Source organism: Odocoileus virginianus, chromosome 5 (assembly GCF_023699985.2).
Source record: "Odocoileus virginianus isolate 20LAN1187 ecotype Illinois chromosome 5, Ovbor_1.2, whole genome shotgun sequence".
NCBI lineage: Eukaryota > Metazoa > Chordata > Mammalia > Artiodactyla > Cervidae > Odocoileus > Odocoileus virginianus.
In genome coordinates, this window is record NC_069678.1 from 25170204 (window position 1) to 25193853 (window position 23650).

Below are 23650 nucleotides of genomic sequence, written 5' to 3' on the forward strand. Positions count from 1 at the left end.
AGGGGATCTTTCCTACCCAGGGATCCAAACCTTATGTCTCTTGCATTGACAGGTGTGTTCTTTACCACTAGCGCCACCTGGGAAGCCCAGACTGAGTAATACCCCTTGCCTAATTTAAAGATCTTTCCATGAAAGATCTATCTGGTGGTTCTTTCTTTAAATTTAATAAATGTTAATGGAAGCCACACAACCTGCTAGGTGCTAGAGGAAGTATAAAACTCTCACACTATCTCTCATGCTTTACTATTATGTGGGATAAGAGAATTAGACTAGCTGTAATGTGCATCTTTAATATTATACTAGAGGTTGCTTAGGAGAAATGTAGTAATAATGGTCAAGTTTGGGCACTTGTTTCATATCCAGGATGGGGCAAAGATGCACACATTTAAGATGATGGTACAGGATTTCCAAGATCTCTGTCAGGCCGTTGGCCAAGACTACAACAGAGCCCAGCCTCTTGTTTAAGAGTCTCTGTAAGAGGTTCTTATACTGTAAATGTGAGGTACAATGCAGCAAGGGCTGAGCTAAAATCTGGTGAATTAACCACTGCAGTGAGAATATCCTTGATGAAACATTGTCCAAGAACAGAAAAATAGCAGACACAGAAGAGAGGTCTAAGATTACAGGGCATCATTGATTTGAGTTGTCTTCTACCCAGATGTTTCTCCCTGCTTTTCTTAACTTCTGCTTTTGAGTTTAGTTTGAGATTTACTGTTCTGAAATGATTGCCTTGACTGCTGTTTTTATCAGCTCAGTGGCTTCCATCGCTTAGCATCTGAACGGAGGCAATGGAGATAAGCTGGGTTGGTTTCCAGTGAGGAAGATAGGTTTGTGCCAGGCGGCCTTTATGCCCCAGTGGGCTGTCCTCTCCTTTGGCAAGAATGCTCTCTCCCGTATGGTAGATGACTAATTCTCTTAAATCCTGCCTCAGTGTGTGATAGAGAAGAATGAAATCAGAGGCACTATGAATTCTCTTCTTACTTCAATGAGCCAGAAAGAAACTCAATTGTCAGTTCTCCAAACTTTGAAATCCCATAGAAAATAGCACAATCATAAGATTCCTATGATATCATAGAAATTATTTCTTGTTCCCCTCCCCCTTCCTTTTTCCTTATTCTTAAACAAGAATTGAACACCTCCTCTATATTAGGAATGACATTAGAAATAACAAGATGAATAAGGCAGTCCTTTCCTATAGTTTATAGTCTGTTAGAGAAGACAGACTTGTAAACAGTGTAATACTACCATGAGAGCTGAGATTAAAAGTCACAGGGAGCAGGTAAACCCCAAAGGAAACAGTGTCTGATAGTCCTTGGTGGATCCCGGGAAAAGCTAATGAAGGCGTACATGACCTACATCTCAAAAGATGAGTAGGCATTCATCAAGCAGACAAAGGAGCAAAAGGCCTTCTGACCAGGAAGCAGAGGGAACAAAGTCAGAGGCCTAATACAATCGAGCATGTTTTGGCACTTCCAAATAGTTTGGTATGAGTGCAGCTCACAGCTCCATATGGATGGCCTTCGTAGTGAATGCTTATGAGCTTTTGACATGGAAAATCTATAACAAGAATTGAGAGCAATACAAGAGAAAATCAAGAGAAAGAACATATCCTTTGCTATTTAGGTTGAGACATATGAACATGTTAAAAATTTACCATTATTGACCTACAAAAATGGCAACTTCAGGTCTCAGCCTAATAGGATCAGATACTGCCCATTCAGTTCTAAGTAATCTGTGTTAAGTAATTGAAAACAGCAAATAATTTGTAGAATTTACATATTTGCTTTTGAATACATTATAAGCCTTATTTCGGCAGGAGCTATACCTCTCCTAATGAGCTTTTGTGCTTAGATGATATTAAAATTAGTTAGATTTCCCTGAGTAAGCACAGACAGCGGGGGAATGTGGTTGCAGAGCAGACTGGTGACCAGGAAACCCGAGGTTAAACATTTAACCAGGGATAAGCCGCACATGAATAATGAAGCGTTGAGTAATTAGTAATTATAGACACCAGTTAAGCATTAGATAAAAGAACCAGTCTTCAATCATTCCACAGTGGTTTACATTTTTGCTATATAAGTGGGGGGAAAAAGATGAAAGTGTTGTCACTCAGTCGTGTCTGTTTGCAACCCCGTGGACTGTAGCCCGCCAGGCTCCTCTGTCCATGGACTTCAGGCAAGAACACTGGAGTGGGTAGACATTCCCTTCTCCAGGGGATCTTCCCAACTCAGGGATCAAACTCAGGTCTCTGACATTGCAAACAGATTCTTTAATGTCTGATAAGTGTGCTTCAGATTTTCATTGGAGAATAACTACTTGTCAAAAAGAAGTGGAGAACAAAATAAAACAAGACCAAAAAAGTTGCAAAAAATTCAAGAAATTTAAAAGCAATATGCGTAATAGAAAGGAACAGAAACAAATTGATATTTCTAGTTACCAGTACTTCTCTAAATCAAAGCAAACTTTAGATTTTTTTTTTTTTTGTTCGGTGAAGATGGGGACAGTTAATCAAGCTTTTTAACTGTTTATGGCCAAAATGTCAAGAGATGTATTGGTGATAAGGGAAAAAATAATGATCTGGTTTTGTTTTTCACCTGCTCTCCCCACATACTCACAGCTACTTTCTCCATTTATAAGCCTTAGTTTTCTTGATATCTATGTAAAATGAGACTTGGGAAACTACTTCTCTCCTCAGCTGTTTCCCTGAAACTATATCTGCCCCCACTTGTCTGAAGGCTGAGTTTGCAATAAAGAGAGAGCTAGACTGTCAGTTAGCATATATCCTGGTATATATATTACTGTTAAGATGTGTGCAATTGTCCTCATATTAAGAATTGATTGATAGTCAAGGAGAGCTGAATGCTCATAGCTCTTTTAAGCAATGAGAAGCAGAACCCCCAGACTTTCAGTGACAGAAAATCTGAGACTGACTTAAATACAGGTTTAGTTTAAAATCATTATATGTTTGGATCCTGCAGATTATTTTTTTTTTTTTAGAAAATCTAGTGATAGTGTGCCGACTAAGAGCCAACTGAGACCTCATTAAGACACTTTCCTGCTAGGTGATTTTGCATAAGTGATCTCACTTCTCTGGGCCTTAACTACCTAATTGTAAAATAAGGAAGTTGAGTTAGATAAATTTAAATTCTCAGATTGGGGTTCATGGGCATCCATGGCTTTGGGGGCTTGCTAAAAAGCAGGTTCCTGAATCAGCACCTCCACAAGCGATTCTTATTTCAGTACATTACATTTTGAGGTTTCTTCTGGCTTTTGCATTTTGAGTCTTGCTTTGAGGTTAGGATTAATTTAAATGAAAGCTGATACAAAAAGAAGTGCACTCATTACCTTCTTGGATAACAGAAAAGGGTCTCTGATTTCTCAAAGTTGTATATAAATTTCTGTATATTAGAATTAAGTGGGATATGTGTTTGATTCCCTAAAAGATCAGATAGAATGAAGGCCTGGGAACTTGAAATCATATTTTTAGGAAAGGAAGAAATCAAGCATTTGCCAAATAATACAGTTCATTTATAACTGTGCTCACTAGGGCCCAACTTCTGAAACATACGTATTAACTGTAAGCTATCATAAATCTCTCCTGCTGCTGCTGCTGCTAAGTCACTTCAGCCGTGCGGGACTCTGTGTGACCCCATAGACAGCAGCCCACCAGGCTCCCCCGTCCCTGGGATTCTCCAGGCAAGAACACTGGAGTGGGTTGCCATTTCTGTCTCCAGGCATCAAAGTGAAAGTGAAGTCGCTCAGCTTGTGTCTGACTCTTCCTGGACCCCATGGACTGCAGCCTACCAGGTTCCTCCCTCCATGGGATTTTCCAGGCAAGAGTACTGGAGTGCCATTGCCTTCTCCTAAATCTCTCCTGGAAGTGAATTATTTGATTTGTAAACACGATTTCTCTGAGATCTACCATAAGGTCTAGTCATGAGGTGTTAAAAGCTTTTGAACTTTATATTCTGGTTGATTTCTTTTTCAGAATTAGTCAGTGACTATTGGGTTTTCTTTACCAGCACTCACTAATATATCTATACAAAATGCCCTTGTGAATTATTATAATCAGACTTCCATAAAGATAAAACTTCCAAAACAATTTAGATTAAAAGCTTATCAAACTATACATAAGGATGTGTACATTTTATATATATATATTTGTGTATTTTCTGTGTATTCAAGTTAAAATCATTATGAAATGTAATGTGATACACTGGTAAATCCTCAAAGCTCAGAATTCATTGCTTGACCTTAGGTGATAGGCTTAATCTTTCTGAGCCTCTCTTTCCTCAGCTGTAAGAAATGGGAATAATGCTGAGTATCTTATAGCATTGCTGTGAAGAATAAATATGACATTGGGTTTAAAAAACACTTTCAAATATTAATTATTTACTTCCCATATTATAATATTGACCCTTCCATTGTTAGTATGTCAGCATAAATTCCTAAATTTACTCAGTAAATAAGCATTTTGGGGACCATTTATAGCACTTCTAATACTGTGCTAAATACTTTGGAATATATAGGCATATAAGTTATAATTTTTATGCTTAAGACAATTTTTACTTAAGGATTTTATAACAATATTACACAGTGTAAGGTTTAAAACTGAAAAACAAATTTTTACAACTGACTGGAAAATGAATACAATGGGTCTTCAAAGATCAGGGAGTGTTCCTGAGGAGGAGGGAGGAGGAAGGAAGACCTTTTAGGGTTTGAGTAGATAAGTGATGGAGAGAGTTTCAGCAGGAGCGAGAAAAAGGCAGGGGAGCCCAGAAGTCAACTCATTTTCAGGATACTGTGGGGATGCAAAGTCACTCAAGTTAAGGTATCACGCTAGGAAACTGTGGGCATATGTTTGGAAAAGTATATCAATAGAAATAAGGTCATTGCTCCTTGAATTTTAAAGTGAAGAATTTGAAATTTTTCTAAGAAATAATGTAGAACAATTAAGAGTTCTGAGCAGAGGAAATTCATGAATAATGTGGTATTTTTTTAATTAATTTTTCTGGAAGTTATACTCATAACAAACCCAAGTTCAGAGATTATTAGAAGCAGGGAGAAAAAATGGGAAGCTACTGCATGAAGCCAGTTAGGCAATGTAGAGTCGTGTCTGACTCTCTGTGGCCCCGTGGACTGTAGCCCACCCGGCTCCTCTGTCCGTGGGACTCTCCAGGCAAGAGCACTGGAGAGGGTGGCCATGCCTTCCTCAGTGACAGCGACTTCTACTAAAATGGTGCTTCTTGGAAACCAGGCCACCTGACCTGCCTCCTGAGAAACCTGTATGCAGGTCAAGAAGTACCAGTTAGAACCAGACTTGGAACAATGGACTGGCTCCAAATTGGGAAAGGAGTACGTCAAGGCTGTATATTGTCTCCCTACTTATTTAACTTATATGCAGAGTACATCATGAGAAATGGCAGCCTGGAGGAAGCACAAGTTGGAATTAAGATTGCCAGGAAAAATATCAATAACTTCAAATATGGAGATAACACCTCCCTTATGGCAGAAAGTGAAGAGGAACTAAAGAGCCTCTTGATGAAGGTGAAAGAGGAGAGTAAAAAGCTGTCCTAAAACCCAACATTCAAAAAACTAAGATCATGGCATCTGGCCCCATCACTTCATGGCAAATAGTTGGGGAAACAATGGAAACAGTGACAGACTCTATTTTCCTGGGCTCCAAAATCACTGCAGATGGTGACTGCAGCCATGAAATTAAAAGATGCTTGCTCCTTGGACGAAAAGCTATGACCAACCTAGACAGCATATTAAAAAGCAGAGACATTACTTTGCCAACAAAGGTCTATCTAGTCAAAGCTATGGTTTTTTCAATAGTCATGTAGGGATGTGAGAGTTGGACCACAAAGAAAGCTGATGGTAAAGAACTGATGCTTTTGAACTGTGGTGTAGTAGAAGACTCTTGAGGGTCCCTTGGACTCCAAGGAGATCAAACCAGTCAATCCTAAAGGAAATCAGTCCTGAATATTCATTGGAAGGACTGATGCTGAAGCTGAAGCTCCAACACTTTGGCCACCTGATGTGAAGAACTGAGTCACTGGAGAAGACCCAATGCTGGGAAAGACTGAAGGCAGGAGGAGAAGGGGACAACAGAGAATGAAATGGTTGGATGGCATCACCGATGTCATGGACATGAGCTTGAGCAAGCACTAGGACTTGCTGATGAACAGGGAAGCCTGGCATGTGATAATCTACAGGGTTGCAAATAGTTGGACATGACTGAGCAACTGAACTGGTACTTGTTGACATGAAAAAAAAAATAGATTCATGAGGAAATGGTGAAATTTCTGACAGAATTTATTTATACAAATATAATTTTAAGTTAAATGGTTCTTTTAAATTGGACGAGAATGAGAAGTCCTATAAAACATTTACAATTTCAACATTCTTTAAGTGTTCAAAATGCACTTACCTTTTCTTTATTCAAAAGAAGCTTATTGAGTGCATAATATGGGCATTGTTCTAGGAGCTTGGGATTCAGTGGTGAACAAAACAAAGACAGAACTCATGAACTTTACATTCTAGTTGAAGGATAAAGGATATGCCAATGAACATAACGAACAAGTAAAATACCCACGTGTTTGAAACAGGATAATATATGGAAACAAGAAAATGTAGAACAGGATATTAGGGATTATGAGTGATATGCTAAGGGCAAGTTGCATTGCAAAATAGAGTGGTCAGTATAGACCTCACAGAGAAGATGATATTGAGCAGAGAGTTAAGGAGGAAGGAGATATTTGTGGGAAAAGCAAACAACTAGCCTCCTTGACATATTGAAAGATAGCCAGCATGGCTAGAGATTTAAGATATTGCTGTTAAAATCTTATGGAAACTTATAGCAAATCACATTAATTCATGTTTGTGTAACTCTTCAAGGCTTAATATATTTGTACTGTTTTAAGTCTTTAGGGGAAAATGTTATATATTTTTGGACATGGAAAACAGTCCTCTTCACACTTGATGTCAGCCAGTATTATTATTTTTTATTAATAGCATTGATTTTTGTATGGAAATTTCATTTCTATATTTTTATGGGAAGTTTTTTCAAAACTCCTTTGCTTCTTTTTTAATTGTGCTGCCACTATATTTCAGAAAGGGTTTTGGACCACTTACAAAAATACATAAAATATGACCCTGAAAAGGGATCAGAAACAAAGTGTAACAAGAAACAAGGCTTAAGATGCCCATCATAATGTCCATGAACCACACATTTCTCCCAAAGCTTACTAGGGGACAATAAAAAAGAAAAAAAAATCTTACAGTTTAATTAATAATATCTACTAAATTAAAAAAAACTAGGTATTTACGAAAAGTATAACTGTTCTTTGTAATAAGACCAGCATGGATTAAATAACATTTTTTTTTTTGCAATATCTTTGCCAAAGATATGAATAGTGAGGAAAAACTGTTTCATGGAAAAAGCACTTTAATTCAAGACTTCAATTGATTATCTTGAGCACCTCTGGGAAAGGCGTGGGATACACATGCAATTGTATTTGTTTTAGCAAAAAAGAATCTTATTTTCTCACTTAGGATGTCACATAACCACTTATTTGCAAACTCTACAAACTACATCTCTGTCCTTTGTTCAGTACAGAATTCAAACCAAGGAAATTTGGATGACATTCTTGGTTTTGTTACACATCTTTATTAAAATGCTAAAGAATGGGACTGGAACACTTTGTTTGGCGCTGGCAAGCTGCTGGAGCCTGAGTACCACAGAGTCTGGAAGCCACAACATCATAACTAAGGTCAAATTGGAAGGCTTAATTGTCCCTAGTCCAGTTGTACCAAAATTGTTAAATTTGGGGTGGTGGGAAACACTAAGTATCATTTGTATATGCGGCCAAGAATGCACAACTTCTGAATAACTAGCAAATAAATAATCAGTAGCTGTAGAAGTGCTGCAAAGCAACATTATGATCAAGAACACAAATTAAGATGCTTCCCAGGTGATGCAGTTGTAAAGAATCCTCCTGCCAATGCAGGAGACATGCTTTTGATTCCTGGATTGGGAAAATCCCCTGGAGGAGGAAATGGCTACCCACTCTAGTATTCTTGCCTGGAAAATTCCATGCACAGAGGAGCCTGGTAGGTACAGTTCATGGGTTCACAAAGAGTCGGACACGACTGAGAATGCAGACGCACACATACCAACTGGTAATGCTCTTAAAAGTTGTTTTGAGATAGTGGGAATTTTTTTCTGTGTCATTATAGTATGCATTTGATGTGGTGCCATTACATATTTATCATGATTTATAATGTTTGCCTTACTCTCATCTCTTAATTATATGTCATTTATTAGAGTTATATGAAAATCAGTGAAAATCTCTCCTCATTGACCTCTACTCACTGAGGACACAGATGATCACTTGTATATGTAAGGTAATATTGAAAGAAGACACGGGAAATTCTGATAAACCTACTTTCAAGTGGGAAATGACAATACTCAGTAAGTACTGAACCACTTCTATGAGCCCTGGGGTCAAAGAAAAGTTATTTCAGATGACTTCCTGGCTGTTCACAAACATGTGATTTTGGAATGATGCATAACATGTGGAGACCTTTAAACCTTTGACAACAAACCATGAGTTATGATTTGTGGTACCACTGCAAACCAGTAAAGGGCAGCAACAGTCAGCGGTTTTGTAATGTAAACAATAAAGCCTACTTGTTATTTCAATTCATAAATAAAAATGATTGACTTTGTTATATGTAAAGGTATTTGCTGCAAATTAATTATATTATGCTAGTAGTTCTGATAGGCTAGCTTTAAACAATATAATCTTAACACAAAAAGAAAATTTATAATTAACTTGACCATTTGTCATTTCAGAATCAGTTGATTCTTACAGAACTTAGAAGCAGAAGTTAAAGATTTTTCTGCAGCTATTCTGGGAACACGTAAATGAAATATTTTCTCACCCTCAACTCTGCCATCCAGAAATATATTACAGAATAGCATAAACATCCAAAGACTTTATTGATTCAAAATTGAAAATAAAAGAGGAATTGCATTCAATGGAACATCAACTGATAGAGTTCTAAATTCAATAAATTCTTTTTCAGATATCCGTTTAGGACCTGAACTAACATTCTTTAGCCCTAGATTAATAATGTGTACAAGAAAAGTGAAAAAAAACCTTGCAACAAGTTTTACACTTTGCCAGAGCTTTCTGATTAAGTTAATTTATCATCACAATATGTTAAAAGGTAGGGGGGAGGGGAGGTGTTTATCCTAAGTGATTAAGAGGAGTCAAGAGAGGGAAAGGAGGAGGTGACAGTTCTGTAGTTAGAGCCACATCTCATTTTAATTTTCTTTCACTGGTTATAAGCATGATATGAAGACTTTTAATGGCCTTAAAATATTTCAGGATAGCATTTAGTAGATAGGTTGAGATTTGGGGCTCTTAGGGAACATCATGTCTAAGGGGACATCACGGTCTTTGGAGGCATCTGTGATCTGATCCCTAACTCTTCTACTTAAGACCTGTGTGATCTTGACAAGTGACTTCATCCTATTCTTTATGGATATAATGGAGCTAATACACGACTCATACCACAATCCTTACTGAAAGGATTAATTTAAATGGCCTGTGCTGATAACAATGTTGTTTTTTAACATAAATATATGAGGCAAATCAATTAGAGAATATATTATATAACATTTAGTTGCTTTGGATTGTTTAAAGACATATGGAACATTTGTAAGTGTAATATTTATGCTCATAATGGATCATTTATAAAGTGTAATAAGACTGTATAAGTCTTTAGTATGTGCTATGCAAAAATCAGTATTGCATTTACCATTGTATTCAAATCAAAATAAAAATTTGAGATGAGTACTTGTTTTCTTCTTAAAAATCATCATGTAATAATTTTAAAAAAATAAGTGACAGTTTTACTTATTGGAAAATCTTTGTTGATCTTTACAGCTTATTGGTTTTTACAGATTACAGAGAAACAAAGCAAGAGGCTGATGCCATAGCTCATTTGCAAGGACCCACCAGGGTCATCTCTTTGTTCTAGGTCTGACTAGTCTTATCACATTTCTCTGTCAGTGTGCACATCTGGAGTGTGTCCTGCTCAGTAGTAAATGAGTATGTCCTATAACATTTGTGAATATTTTACAACTTGAAATAGCCTCTGACAGAGTAATTTTCAAATTGCCCCATTAAGATCCACATCATGGACAGTAGGTCAAGCTTCTATAGCTTGTTGTCCCCATTACCTGTCTTCCTTTCTATCCTAGTAATAGAATTTAAGCTAAGGACATTTCCTAGTCTCACTTAAATAGTATGTGAAACTTCCAGTTAGTATCCTTAAAGGGAAGGAACCTCTGTCTTATTTTCCCCTTTTCTCCTTCCTTTTGGAATGCAGATGTGAAGGTAGGAGCTAGCATAACCACCATGAACCCTGATGTGGAAGATGGTGTTGAGGGCTGCAGAGAAAGACAGATAAATAGTCTTGGCTTCCTGATATAATAGACCACTGTATGAACTCTGGAATGCTGTGCTCATTAATTATGTGAGATTATTTTGGGTCTTGTTTCAATGGCCAAACAGTACCTTTTATGACATCAGCACAGAAACTGCATATTTCATAGCCACGCAGAAGAATCACTACTTACCTTAACTACATCAAATCATATATCAATTATAATAGTGAAATTATTTTTAAAATAAATGCAATCTGTTTTAAAAATTTTAGATTGTTTCTACTGTTTGGATCTCCTCACTTGCATGTCAATCTAATTCGTTTTCTTTCTTTTCAAATATTTAATTTTTTTTTCCTGCCCTGAGTTTCTCACTTTTTAAAAAGTTTAGTTTCTCACTTTTTAAAACTCTAGTTTCACATGATAAAGAATTTAGGGGAAATTAAAGTTATATCTTTCCATAGTGAACATATTCTAGACTCTGTGACCAGTGGTTTTTCAAAAACTGTTAAAAAAGATGTTTTCCTATAAAACGTGATTACTAAATGCTTCCTACCATAGTCTGACTCATCAACATGCTAGTGTGCCCTTCCCTAGCTAAAGAATCTTCTGGTTAGTAATGTAGCTACACAGTAGGTTATGGAATACAGTCTAAACAGAGCATCTTTAAATACAGTGTCCATTCTCACTGATATGATCAGATTTCTATAATGCCAACCATTCATACTTAAATAGTCATTTGAGCAGGCTTAGCCAATGTGGGTTAAAGTGAACAATTCTGGGAAGCTGCAAGTGCAGTGAAACCATCTTGAGTTTTAAAGTCAGATATATCCAGCTATAAATCCTGGCATTGACACTTACTACCCTATTTTCTCTGGGTTATTTCCTTGACTTCTCTGAGACCACATCTGTAAATGAGGGTAACACCTATTTCATAGTCGGGTTGACAACAGTGCTTCATTCCTGGTACGTGCTAAATATTTGTTAACCCCTTCCCCCTACTAGAGTGTTCTGACATAATGACCATGTGAGCATGAACATTTTGACACCTGTTTCTTAGGAATTATTCCTTGTATTTACCCATTGCTGGCCTTGATCAGCAGCTGCTTCTGCTGTTGGAGAACTCAGCTCCTTTTGAAGCTGGCTGAAGCTGAATTAGAGTGAAATGCATGGAGTAATGGAAAAAGAGCAACTCTGCCCTTTCAGTTGAGCTACAGAAGTGACCCCCTGAAACAGAGCAGGATCTTATGGTCCTTACCCACCTTCCCCCCATGTCCTCTGCCTGCCTTTTGTCTGGAAAACTTAGTCAAAGTATAAGTTTAATCAGAGAAGTGAGAAATGTGGAAACAAAGAAAAACAGTCAAGTGAGACTAAATAATGTAGTCATTAAATATAGTCAAGAACCTTTAGTTCTCAAGGGATAGAGTTAATATTCTGAGCCGTATCCTGTGTGCTGTCTTACAGATACTGGTACACCAGGTGGAGAAGTTAACTAACAAGAAAACAAGACCATAACCACGACGTGAGCTGCCACAGTTCCAAGAACTGGCCTCCAAGAAATGGGAACAAATGGACCCTGGAACTGAAAATTCAGTGTACCTAAGACAATCAAGGTGATGCTGGCCAGACCACTGATGGCCAATTTGAAGATTACTGTTAGAGATGACTATGCTTTTCCTGCATGTAGCCACCCCGCTACTTCTGTCTAGGAAAGCTCCTGCAACCTCTGCCTGTCAGAGCGGGTTGGAACTCGGCCTTTGGACAGATGTCCACCACCCTCCCCCACTACCCACCCAGTTGCTGGCCTCTGAAATAAAGCAAACTTTCCTTTCCACCAACCTGGCCTGTTTATCGACTTTTGAATGATGAGCAGCTGGACCCCAGAAACACCTTTAGGTAACATAACCTCCTTACCCCCCTCCCCCCACACCACCCCCACACACCTTATTATCTCTTGGTGGATTTAAGACAAATTTCCTAGGTTGTTTGGGCTTCTGTGATGAGGATGTCTTTGAGTAGATCAGCCACATCTCATCCAGTGAATTGAAGATGAGATATTGTGTAAGTGGAAATCCAGAGACCTGTATTATCACTTACATTCTGCCACTGACTACGGTATGACCCAGGGCTAGGGAAGTGGGACAAAGAATATATACTGAGTGTTTATAATGTACCTGCTCATGTGCTCAATACTTGGGGTTATTACTTAATTTCATCCTTAAAAGAGGCCTATAAACTGGGCATTCTTACACCCTTTCCAGGTAAAGACACCAAAGCTTCTCTGCTCTTGGTAACCTGCTTAAAAATCATTGAGTCACAAACTGAACTCAACACTCTCTGGCCTCAAAGCCTTGCTTATTTTGCTATAGAATTCTGCCTTTGACCTAACTGAGTTTTTCTTTTCTCAGCAAAATGCTGTGGGATGGATACCCTCTAAGGTTCCTTATAATTTCAAATCCTATAATTCCATCCTCTTTACTCTAAATGCAGAAACAAAACTTACTAAGCTTTTTAAAGACTCAATAAGTCTCCCTCCAGTAAATGTTTGCACTAAGTATGACTCAGTACAGTTGGCACATTTAAATATGGAAGAGCTAGAACACATAAATGCATATAATTGGGGGTAAGGGGTAAAGAATTAGATACTTATCACTTTTTGTAGGCATCATTTTTCAGGAGACTGCTATTTAAAGTCTAAATACTCTTATCATTTTGTTTTTTAAAAATTCTGATTATACAACAGAACACAAATGAAACAATTCAGAATCCATGCTGTGCTGAAAGAAGAAAGGGATTCAACAAGCCCAATTGAGCCCAATAGGAGATGCAGTTACAGACAATGCTATGGCTGAAGGAGCCAGGAGTACAAAAGATTATGTTGAAAAGCCCCCACATTATTAGCTTAACTCTACCTTAGTCTTCCTGGGTTAGCTAGGCAGTCAACATAACAATATCTAACACTCAGCTTCCTTCATTTGTCACACACATTTTAAGTTTGAAGATATAGGTCTCATACTGACTTAAAAAAAAAAAAGAGTTCCTTCCTTTTTTGATATAATGTTTTGTTTCTTTTCTCTATTAAATAGCAAGGCCATTTCTAGGGACGTTTTGCAGGGCTGTGCTGAAACTTGACTACTCTTCGAGTGGCAAATTCAGTTTTATATTTAATGGATACATCTGCCTTAGTCATAATCCGTAAGCTTTCCTTCTGGGTCACAAGAAATATTGCATTTGTTAGGATTTATTATTTCTATTCATTGGTCTTTCTGTATCTATTTGAATAATAGGAGGAAGCTACTCTTTTCTTTCCTTTTATTATAGTCAAGTCTATGCTTTTGTGGCACACATTAGAATCTGCATTTTGCTTTTCATAATATAGTAATATCACAAACTGCTGGGGATTAAAAGTATTTAAAAGAGAGGCAGAGCACATTTTCTCAATGATTCAATAAGCTGTAGAGGCAGATTCCAGACTTTCCTGGTGGCTCAGCGGTAAAGAATCTGCCTGCAATGCAGGAGACCCAGGTTCAATCCCTGGGTTGGGAAGATTCCCAGGAGAAAGAAATGGCAATCCGCTCCAATATCCTTGCCTGGGAAATCCCACAAACAGAAGAAACTGGTGGGCCACAATCCATGGGGTGGCAAAAGAGTTAGATGTGACTGAGCAACTAAACAATATCAACAAGAGGCAGATACATGATGAAAAGGGCATTAAGTGAAGTGGCAGAGGTGTGGAGGTTACAATTTCTGAAGCAGATGCCCCATGAAAATGTAAACCAGCCCATTTCACTGCAGTGTCTTTAACAGTACTGTTTATGATATACTGTAGCTGGCTCACTTTGAGTACCGTTTGTTTGCCGATGTAAAATTCATTGTTTTGATTCTACATGCCAGGATTTACTGCCACCTGAATGTCTATGGTACAATTTTCATACATAAGAGGTTTCCACCAGTGTCTTGTGCACTGTGAACTACAGGCAAGGGGATATGACTTAACTCTCCAGTGGAAATGTAAATGTGGGGTCCCTAATACCTCTTCCAAATTTTGCAGTTAACCAGTCCCACAAATATGTTTGGGTGTGTTCTCTCTTCGAGGGCATAAATGCTGCAGAATGGATTCAAGCTACCTGATTTACCGACAGCCTACTTCAATTCTCCCTAGCCGTACCAACCCCCAAGTTTTGACCTAATTAAACACATTTGACACTTGGTGCTTAAAAAAGGAAGTTTCATTTAAAACGTGTGTGAACAGAAAGGAAAGGATAGAAGAGGCATCAACTGTTCTTCCCCTAATCTGCCATCCCAGCCTCCATTATGAAGGGCTCTCTCAGTCCAACCATTCAGATGTCTCCAGGTAGATGTAGAGAGGAAAATAAGTGATGTTAATCACTAACATTGGTTCTGGGCTCCAAAATGCATTTGCTTCATTTATTTTTTATGGCAAAGTCAAAAGAGGAACACTTGATCTCGAAGCACGGTTGAGCCAGATAAAAGTGCCCTATGGCAGCCCTAACCCTAACTAGGGCTGAGTTCTCAACTGCAAAGAGCTGCTGTTTTAAGTTAACCCTGTAATAAGAATATTGCAAGTAGTGAGTTTCTGGGACTCTGTTTCTTTCTCAATGGATGAGTGAGGATTGTAGACTTTTACACAAGGGTGGATCCTAACCAGGAGGGACCTGCTGCCATTAACATCTCATTTGTTCAGGTAGGGGCTTTGAGTTTCATCCTTCTTCACATCCCCTGTCAAAACCACCTTAGAAACCAGCAAAGGGGAACATGCACAATAGTCCGAGGAGGAAAACCCCTAACCTATAGGCCGCTGTCTCTTTGCCCTTTCTCTTCAAAACCATCGTCAAATAATTGCTAACTGAACTTTAAGGCTATCCTGTTATAAGTGTGATTGACACTCAGGCATATGACTTGTTTAATGGATCACATTGTTACTTGGCTGTCATGGTGCTTTAAAGTGTACAAAGCATTTTTTTAATTTAACAATCAAAAGAAAAGGTAACATTCAGTCGACCAAGGGTGGTTCCAGATGTTTGGTAAGAGTCTTATTTAGTTCTTGGACTTCCCTTGTGGCTCAGCTGGTAAAGAACCCGCCTGCAGTGCAAGAGACCTGGGTTCAATCCCTGGGTTGGGAAGATCCCTTGGAGAAGGGAAAGGCTACCCACTCCAGTATGCTGGCCTGGAGAATTCCATGGACAGTCCATGGGGTCGCAAAGAGTGGGACACGACTGAGCGACTTTCACTTCCCTTTAATTCTTATGGCAGTCCATGGAGGGAGAAGCTGTCAGAGTCAGATAGCTTGAGTTTAACCTTGGCACCATAACTGTCTAGCTGTGTGGCCTTGTTGCTTCTCTGTGTCAAAGTTACTTTTAATCTTCACAGCTACTGTGTGTTGTAACTAATTTCTCTACCTTACAAACATAGAAACAGTGTCAAAAGTGATTGTATAATAACCTGGATTTGAATTTGATTGTCTGAAATAATCTCATGCATTATTTTGTCTGCTCTCTATCTCTACTACAATCACAACTGGCTCAAACAACTATTTCACCAGACCACTGCAATAACTATTGAATACTTACCAGTCTTTTGTATTCTCATTTGCCCAAACTCCTTGTCTCCCACCCATCAACTCATTGTCTATATGGCAGCCAGAGTAATCTTCTTATAAACATATCCAGTCATGTTCTGCTTAACACTTTTGGAGGGTTTTAGTTTTTGGGGGGGGCATGAAAAAAAAATCTGAATATGTCCTGTAAACAAAGATATGATCTATAGGGACTTCCCTAGTGGTCCAGTGGCTAAGATTCTATGTTCCCAATGTGAGGGGCCTGGTTTCAGAACCTGATTGGGGAACTAGATCCCACATGCTACAACTAAGACCCAGGGCAGCCAAAGAAAAAAAAGATAAGATCTATACCAACGTACCTATCCAGACTGATCTCACAACACTTTGCCTCTTGTCCTCCTTACTGAGTTAAGAAAGGTAAGAAGGATGGGCATCTTGTCATCTGAGTCACTTTCCAAGGATAAGGCCTAATATAGAAAATATTAGATATATTCAGCTTTCCTTGGGCACTCATCACATACTGCTTGATTCAGACTATTTCCAACTAAAATGTGGATATATGCCCGCATTGTTACAAATAGTTGCTTGGGACAAATAATACATTTCCCCAAAGAGTCAGTGTTATAAAAATTAGTTAAGTTATAAGATTTAAATGCCTTTTATGCCCACAAGGTAGGAAAGCTAATCTGTTGAAAGTACTATAGCTTCCCGTTTGACAAAATAACAATATTTAACATAATAACATTAGCTATTATTTATTTAGCACTTACAAACTACCAGTTGATAATTTCTGCATTTGACATTTATTAGCTCCCCCCAAATTTATAAGGTAGTTGCTGTTAAAATCCCCATCCTACATTTAAAGGAAATAAGGCACATAGCAGATTACAGCTAGGAAAAAAGTCAAGCTGAGGTAAACTACAACCATACTTTTTATTTTAAAAACCATATTTGCATATGTCTTATTCAAACTTCTAATGGCAGGATAGCACCTTAAGTTTTAATCACCAAGCTTAGTTTTTGAGGATTTTTTTGCTCCCATTTCTAACTTTGAAAAATAAATTAGTCATTTTCTAATTAAGAATTCAAGGCTTGTTTCTCAGCTCTTTAAAATTCTCCTATAACTGACAATAAAACAGTCCCTGCTTTTAGCTGATCTTTCAAACCTGTGGTAAGAGACCCACCATCTTGATTCACTCACTCGACAGTTTCTGTTAGTGTCTGACTAGGTTATAAAACAGCTCACATGCAGTCCAGGATCCATGCAGAGGCAGTTTCCTTAATAACCCCACTTAGGAGATAGTCTCTAGGGATGCACAAAAACAACAATTCTAAAATGTCTTGCAATTGTCTAGTTCCTTCCCCTGCCAAACTGGGCTTGTTCCCTAGAATGTGGGAGCTAAGTCTTTGTTTAGTTTTTTTTTTTTCTTTTTTTAAAGGCTTAAACAAATTCTGAATGTTTAAAAAGATCAGATCTCAAGTTATTAATATTTGAGCAACGGCAAAAAATTAACCTAAAATTCCAGACAGCATCATCAATTCATTTTCATCTATTGCCTTTGTTGTTTCACACTTTAGGGAACATGTGTCTAGGGTTTGTTTGATTTGGGAGAATTATTAAAAAGTGTTTTTCTTTTCTACAATGATTTTCATTAATAGGTCAGCAAATGAAGGGATTTAAGTATATGTTTTATTGAAGGCTTAAAAAATATGTTAGATTCAAAGGAATGCCCTAATATAAAACTGTAAGGTTTTGCAAAAACACAATTGTTTCCTAGCTGTCAGGTGGTGCAGACGTAAGAATCTGCCTGCCAATGCAGGAGACGCAGGAGATAGGAATCCGATCCCTGGGTTGGGAAGATCGCCTGGGAATGGCAACCCACTCCAGTATTCTTCCTTAGGAAATCCCATGGACAGACGGGCATGGTAGACTATGGTCCATGGGGTCGCCAAAGAGTTGGACATGACTTAACAAGTGTGCAAGCACAAGGTAGATAGTCAAATATTGCTTATGTATTTGATACTCTCAACATAGATTGTAATGAAAGAACATGTTATCTCTTTTTTTCATTCTGTCCTCTGCCCCACTTTCTCAACATTATGGTTCCATTCCATCCTAGTATACTTTCCTTCAAATAAATATTGTAAATATATCATAATACCAAAAAAGGTATTATGTAATATTTTAAGAGTCGATACATATAAACAAACATAGTATATGTAGTAAAAGGAATATTTAAGCGTTTTCTTCATATTTTCATAATGGGATTATTGGATTAAGACCCTTCAAAATATCAAAATGCTAAACAAGCATTATGGCCCATAATGAACATGGGCTTCTATTTGATGCTGTGCCAACAGATAAGCCTTTACTTGTGTGGAGATGGACATTAGCAGCTGAGAGTTTCAGGGTGCTTACTACAAAGGCTATGTACAGCTAGCACGGAAGTATTTTAATTAATCAACTAACTGAATTCTAACTTACCAAATATCTATAGTTGTGAATACTGACTTACGAAAGCCTTGACCTCAGAGTGGGCTAATAACATGAAGCCTCGGAAAACCACCACTTTGTATTTTGTTTGTATTTAAGATCCTATCGTTGCATTGCTATCAAAGAGCTTACTACTGTAAAAACACCTCTCAGTCAGTCAGTTCAGTCTCTCAGTCGTGTCTGACTCCTTGTGACCCCATGAACCACAGCATGCCAGGCCTCCCTGTCGATCGTCAACTCCTGGAGTTTACCCAAACTCATATCCATTGAGTCAGTGATGCCATCCAACCATCTCATCCTCTGTCATCCCCTTCTCCTCCCACCCTCAATCTTTCCCAGCATCAGGGTCTTTTCAAATGAGTCAGCTCTTCACATCAGATGGCCAAAGTATTGGAGTTTCAGCTTCAACATTAGTCCTTCCAATGAACACCCAGGACTGATCTCCTTTAAGATGGACTGGTTGGATCTCTTTGCAATCCAAGGGACTCTCAAGAGTCTTCTTCAACACCACAGTTCAAAAGCATCAATTCTTTGGTGCTCAGCTTTCTTTATAGTCCAACTCTCACATCCATACATGACCACTGGAAAAAACATAGCCTTGACTAGATGGACCTTTGTTGACAAAGTAATGTCTCTGCTTTTTAATATGCTGTTTAGGTTGGTCATAACTTTCCTTCAAAGGAATAAACATCTTTTAATTTCATGGCTGCAATCACCATCAGAAGTGATTTTGGAGCCCCCCAAAATAAAGTCAGCCACTGTTTCCACTGTCTCCCCATCTATTTGCCATGAGGTGATGGGACCAGATGCCATGATCGTAGTTTTCTGAATGTTGAGCTTTAAGCCAACTTTTTCACTTTCCTCTTTTACTTTCATCAACAGGCTCTTTAGTTCTTCTTCACTTTCTGCCATAAGGGTGGTGTCATCAGCACATCTGAGGTTATTGTTATTTCTCCTGGCAATCTTGATTCCAGCTTGTGCTTATTCTAGCCCACCCAGCGTTTCTCATGATGTATTCTGCATACAAGTTAAATAAGAAGGGTAACAATATACAGCCTTGATGTACTCTTTTTCCTATTTGGAACCAGTCTGCTGTTCCATGTCTAGTTCTAACTGTAGCTTCCTGGTCTGCATACAGGTTTCTCAAGAGGCAGGTCAGCTGGTCTGGTATTCCCATCTCTTTCAGAATTTTCCACAGTTTATTGTGATCCACATAGTCAAAGGTTTTGGCATAGTCAATAAAGCAGAAATAGATGTTTTTCTGGAACTCTCTTGCTTTTTTGATGATCCAGCAGATGTTGGCAATTTGGTCTCTGGTTCCTCTGCCTTTTCTAAAGCCAGCTTGAACATCTGGAAGTTCATGGTTCACATATTGCTGAAGCCTTGCTTGGAGAATTTTGAGCTTGAACATCTGGAAGTTCATGGTTCACATATTGCTGAAGCCTTGCTTGGAGAATTTTGAGCGTTACTTTACTAGCATGTGAGATGAGTGCAATTATGTGGTAGTTTGAGCATCTTTGGCATTGCCTTTCTTTGGGATTGGAATGAAAACGGACCTTTTCCAGTCCTGTGGCCACTGCGGAGTTTTCCAAATTTGCTGACATATTGAGTGCAGCACTTTCACTGCATCATCCTTTAGGATTTGAAATAGCTCAACTGGAATTCCATCACCTTCACTAGCTTTGTTTTAGTGATGCTTCCTAAGGCCCACTTGACTTCACATTCCAGGATGTCTGGCTCTAGGTGAGTGATCACACCATTGTGATTATTGGGTCATGAAGGTCTTTTTTGTACAGTTCTTCTGTGTATTCTTGTCACCTCTTCTTAATATCTTCTGCTTCTGTTAGGTCCATACCATTTCTGTCCTTTATTGAGTCCATCTTTGCATGAAATGTTCCCTTGGTATCTCTAATTTTGTTGAAGAGACCTCTAGTCTTTCCCATTCTGTTGTTTTCCTCTATTTCTTTGCATTGATCACTGAGGAAGGCTTTCTTATCTCTCCTTGCTAATTTTTGGAACTCTGCATTCAAATAGGTGTATCTTTCCTTTTCTCCTTTGCTTTTCACTTCTCTTCTTTTCATAGCTATTTGTAAGGTTTTTTCAGACAGCCATTTTGCTTTTTTGCATTTCTTTTTCTTGGGAATGGTCTTGTTCCCTGTCTCCTGTACAGTGTCTTAAACCTCTGTCCATAGTTCATCAGGCACTCTGTCTATCAGATCTAGTCCCTTAAATCTATTTCTCACTTCCACTGTATAATCATAAGAGATTTGATTTAGGTCATACCTGAATAGTCTAGTGGTTTTCCCCACTTTTTTCAATTTAAGTCTGAATTTGGCAGTAAGGAGTTGATGATCTGAGCCACAGTCAGCTCCCAGTCTTGATTTTGTTGACTGTATAGAGCTTCTCGATCTTTGGCTGCAAAGAATATAATCAATCTGATTTTGGTATTGACCATCTGGTGATGTCCACATATAGAGTCTTCTCTTGTGTTTGTTGGAAGAGGGTGCATGCTATGACCAGTGCGTTCTCTTGACAAAACTCTATTAGCCTTTGCCCTGTTTCATTCCATACTCCAATGCCAAATTTGCCTGTTACTCCAGGTGTTTCTTGACTTCCTACTTTTGCATTCCAGACCCCTACAAAGAAAAGGACATCTTTTTTCGTTGTTAGTTCTAAAAGGTCTTGTAGTCTTCATAGAACCGTTCAACTTTAGCTTCTTCAGCGTTACTGGTTGGGCATAGGCTTGGATTACCATGATATTGAATGGGTTGTCTTGGAAATGAACAGAGCTCATTCTGCTGTTTTTGAGACTGCATCCAAGTACTGCATTTCGGACTCTTTTGTTGACTATCATGGCTACTCCATTTCTCCTAAGGGATTCCTTCCCACAGTAGTAGATATAATGGTCATCTGAGTTAAATTCACCCATTCCAGTCCATTTTAGTTCGCTGATTCCTAGAATGTCGTTGTTCACTCCTATCTTCTCCTGTCTGACCACTTCCAATTTGCCTTGATTCATGGACCTAACATTCCAGGTTCCTATGCAATATTGCTCTTTACAGCATTGGACCTTGCTTCCATCACCAGTCACATCCACAACTGGGTGTTGCTTTTGCTTTGGCTCCATCCCTTCATTCTTTCTGAAATTATTTCTCCACCGATCTCTAGTAGCATATTGGGCACCTACCAACCTGGGGAATTCATCTTTCAGTGTTCTATCATTTTGTCTTTTCATACTGTTCATGGGGTTCTCAAGGAAAGAATATTGAAGTGGTTTACCATTCCCTCTCCAGTGGACCACATTCTGTCAGACCAACATCTCTAGCCCAGGCTTATAAAGGAGAGCCTCTACTGAACTTCTCAAAAATGCTAACGGCTCTCTCTCAGGTGCATTCCTTCTGGAGCATCTCAGAATGTTGGTGGTGGGTGGATTTTCAGATTTTGTAATATGTGCATTCTTGTATGCTCACTGCTTTGAGCCTTGTTTTCTTCCTCTACCAACCACCATACCAACTCTCACCTTTCTACTTCACTTTACTATGAGCTGACCATTGCATTCTCCAAGCATGTTAGCATTTTCCCAGAGGGTCCTTACCCAGATGTTAAATCCTGTATCCCAGGAGAATGATCCAACATCAATACAGTCTTCCTTATTTAACCTTATATTCTGTTTCTCTTGATCCAGCACTCTTAACATCTGCTTCCAAATACACTCTCCTAGTCCCTCTGGCACATGTTAACTAGGTCATGTATCTCCTTTGACAGTCCTTTTTCTCCTTTATCACTTAGACCCAGAACTTCCCTAGCCAGGTTATATTTGATTATGTGTGATTTTTACTTAATTGTGCTGGAGGCCAAGGTAGATCCAGAGGGAACATGTGTTGTTCTGAAATGCCTGGGCTTCTGTATCACCATCAAGCAGTGTGAATGTACTATCCTCCAGTATAGGAAAGTGGCAACTTCTGCAGATCCCAAGAGTTCACTGGAAACTGGGGGTTTAAATTTGTCAAATGCCTCTGACATCTTAAGATCCCATTCTTTTCTAGTTAAGGTTGACATTACACACCTACTTAGGATGAGAATCCAGCCTCCTTTGGAGTTCTGCTACTTTTAAAATTAAATCTGGAGCTTGTCCTCAGCATTTTCAGTCATCTAGGTTCAAGAGACAAGAGTTTCTTTACATTCTGTCAAAGACGATTTCTGACTTTCATAGCTATCCCTTAACTGCTCAGCCTTTTCCCAAAGCATTATTGCCCCTATCAATAACCAAATAATTCTGTTATTCCTGTAATTATAATAATTACTATTTCTCACACACCTGTTATACTGCACCATTAGTGCATTTACTTCTTCCTTTACACTCCATTTTCCACCAGTGAGAATTTTAGCAATTTCACTGCTACTTTTTCCAGGACCTCCATCCACCATCAGTAATGTGGTGTTCATGGTCAGGGAACTGGCAGGTGGTCAAACTCCAATATCCCATCTCAGTGTCTGCAATCTTTGAACACTTCTGGTATCAACTATTTCAGGCTAGGTTCCTAAGGAGGCAAAATATGAAGTGAAGAGACAAAACACTGGCTTCAACTGATGCATGGGGAGTACTCAGACTGAGATAGTCCTTCAGAGTTGTTCCGAGTTTGGGCAAAGGAGTGAAAGTTTGTCAAGGCAGTTCTCATTAACATAAGTCAGTGTCTCTCAGACTTTAGCATATATCAGAATCAGAGCCCAGAAGAGCTTAATGAAACAGATTCCTGGGTCCTACTGCCAGAGTTTCTGATTAAGTCTAGAATGTGGCCTGCAAACTTGCATATTTAACAAGTTCCCAAGTGATGCTGATACTGCTGGTCTAAAATAAAATTTTCAATCCCAAAAGGGGATTTGGGAAGCATGTCAAAGCACCTTCTAACAGCAAGGACACAGGCACCAGGAGTATAATCCTAGAGACTCTTCCACTTATTAGATTGCGACTTTGGGATTTATCCAACTTCTTCAGGCTTTGTTTCTGAGATGGGTGTAGTAACACCTAATTCAAGGGGTGTTGTTCCATTTTGCCCTACCTCAGTGAGGGTACCACCATCCAACCAAGATGCTGAAAGTGAGAATATTGAGAAAGACA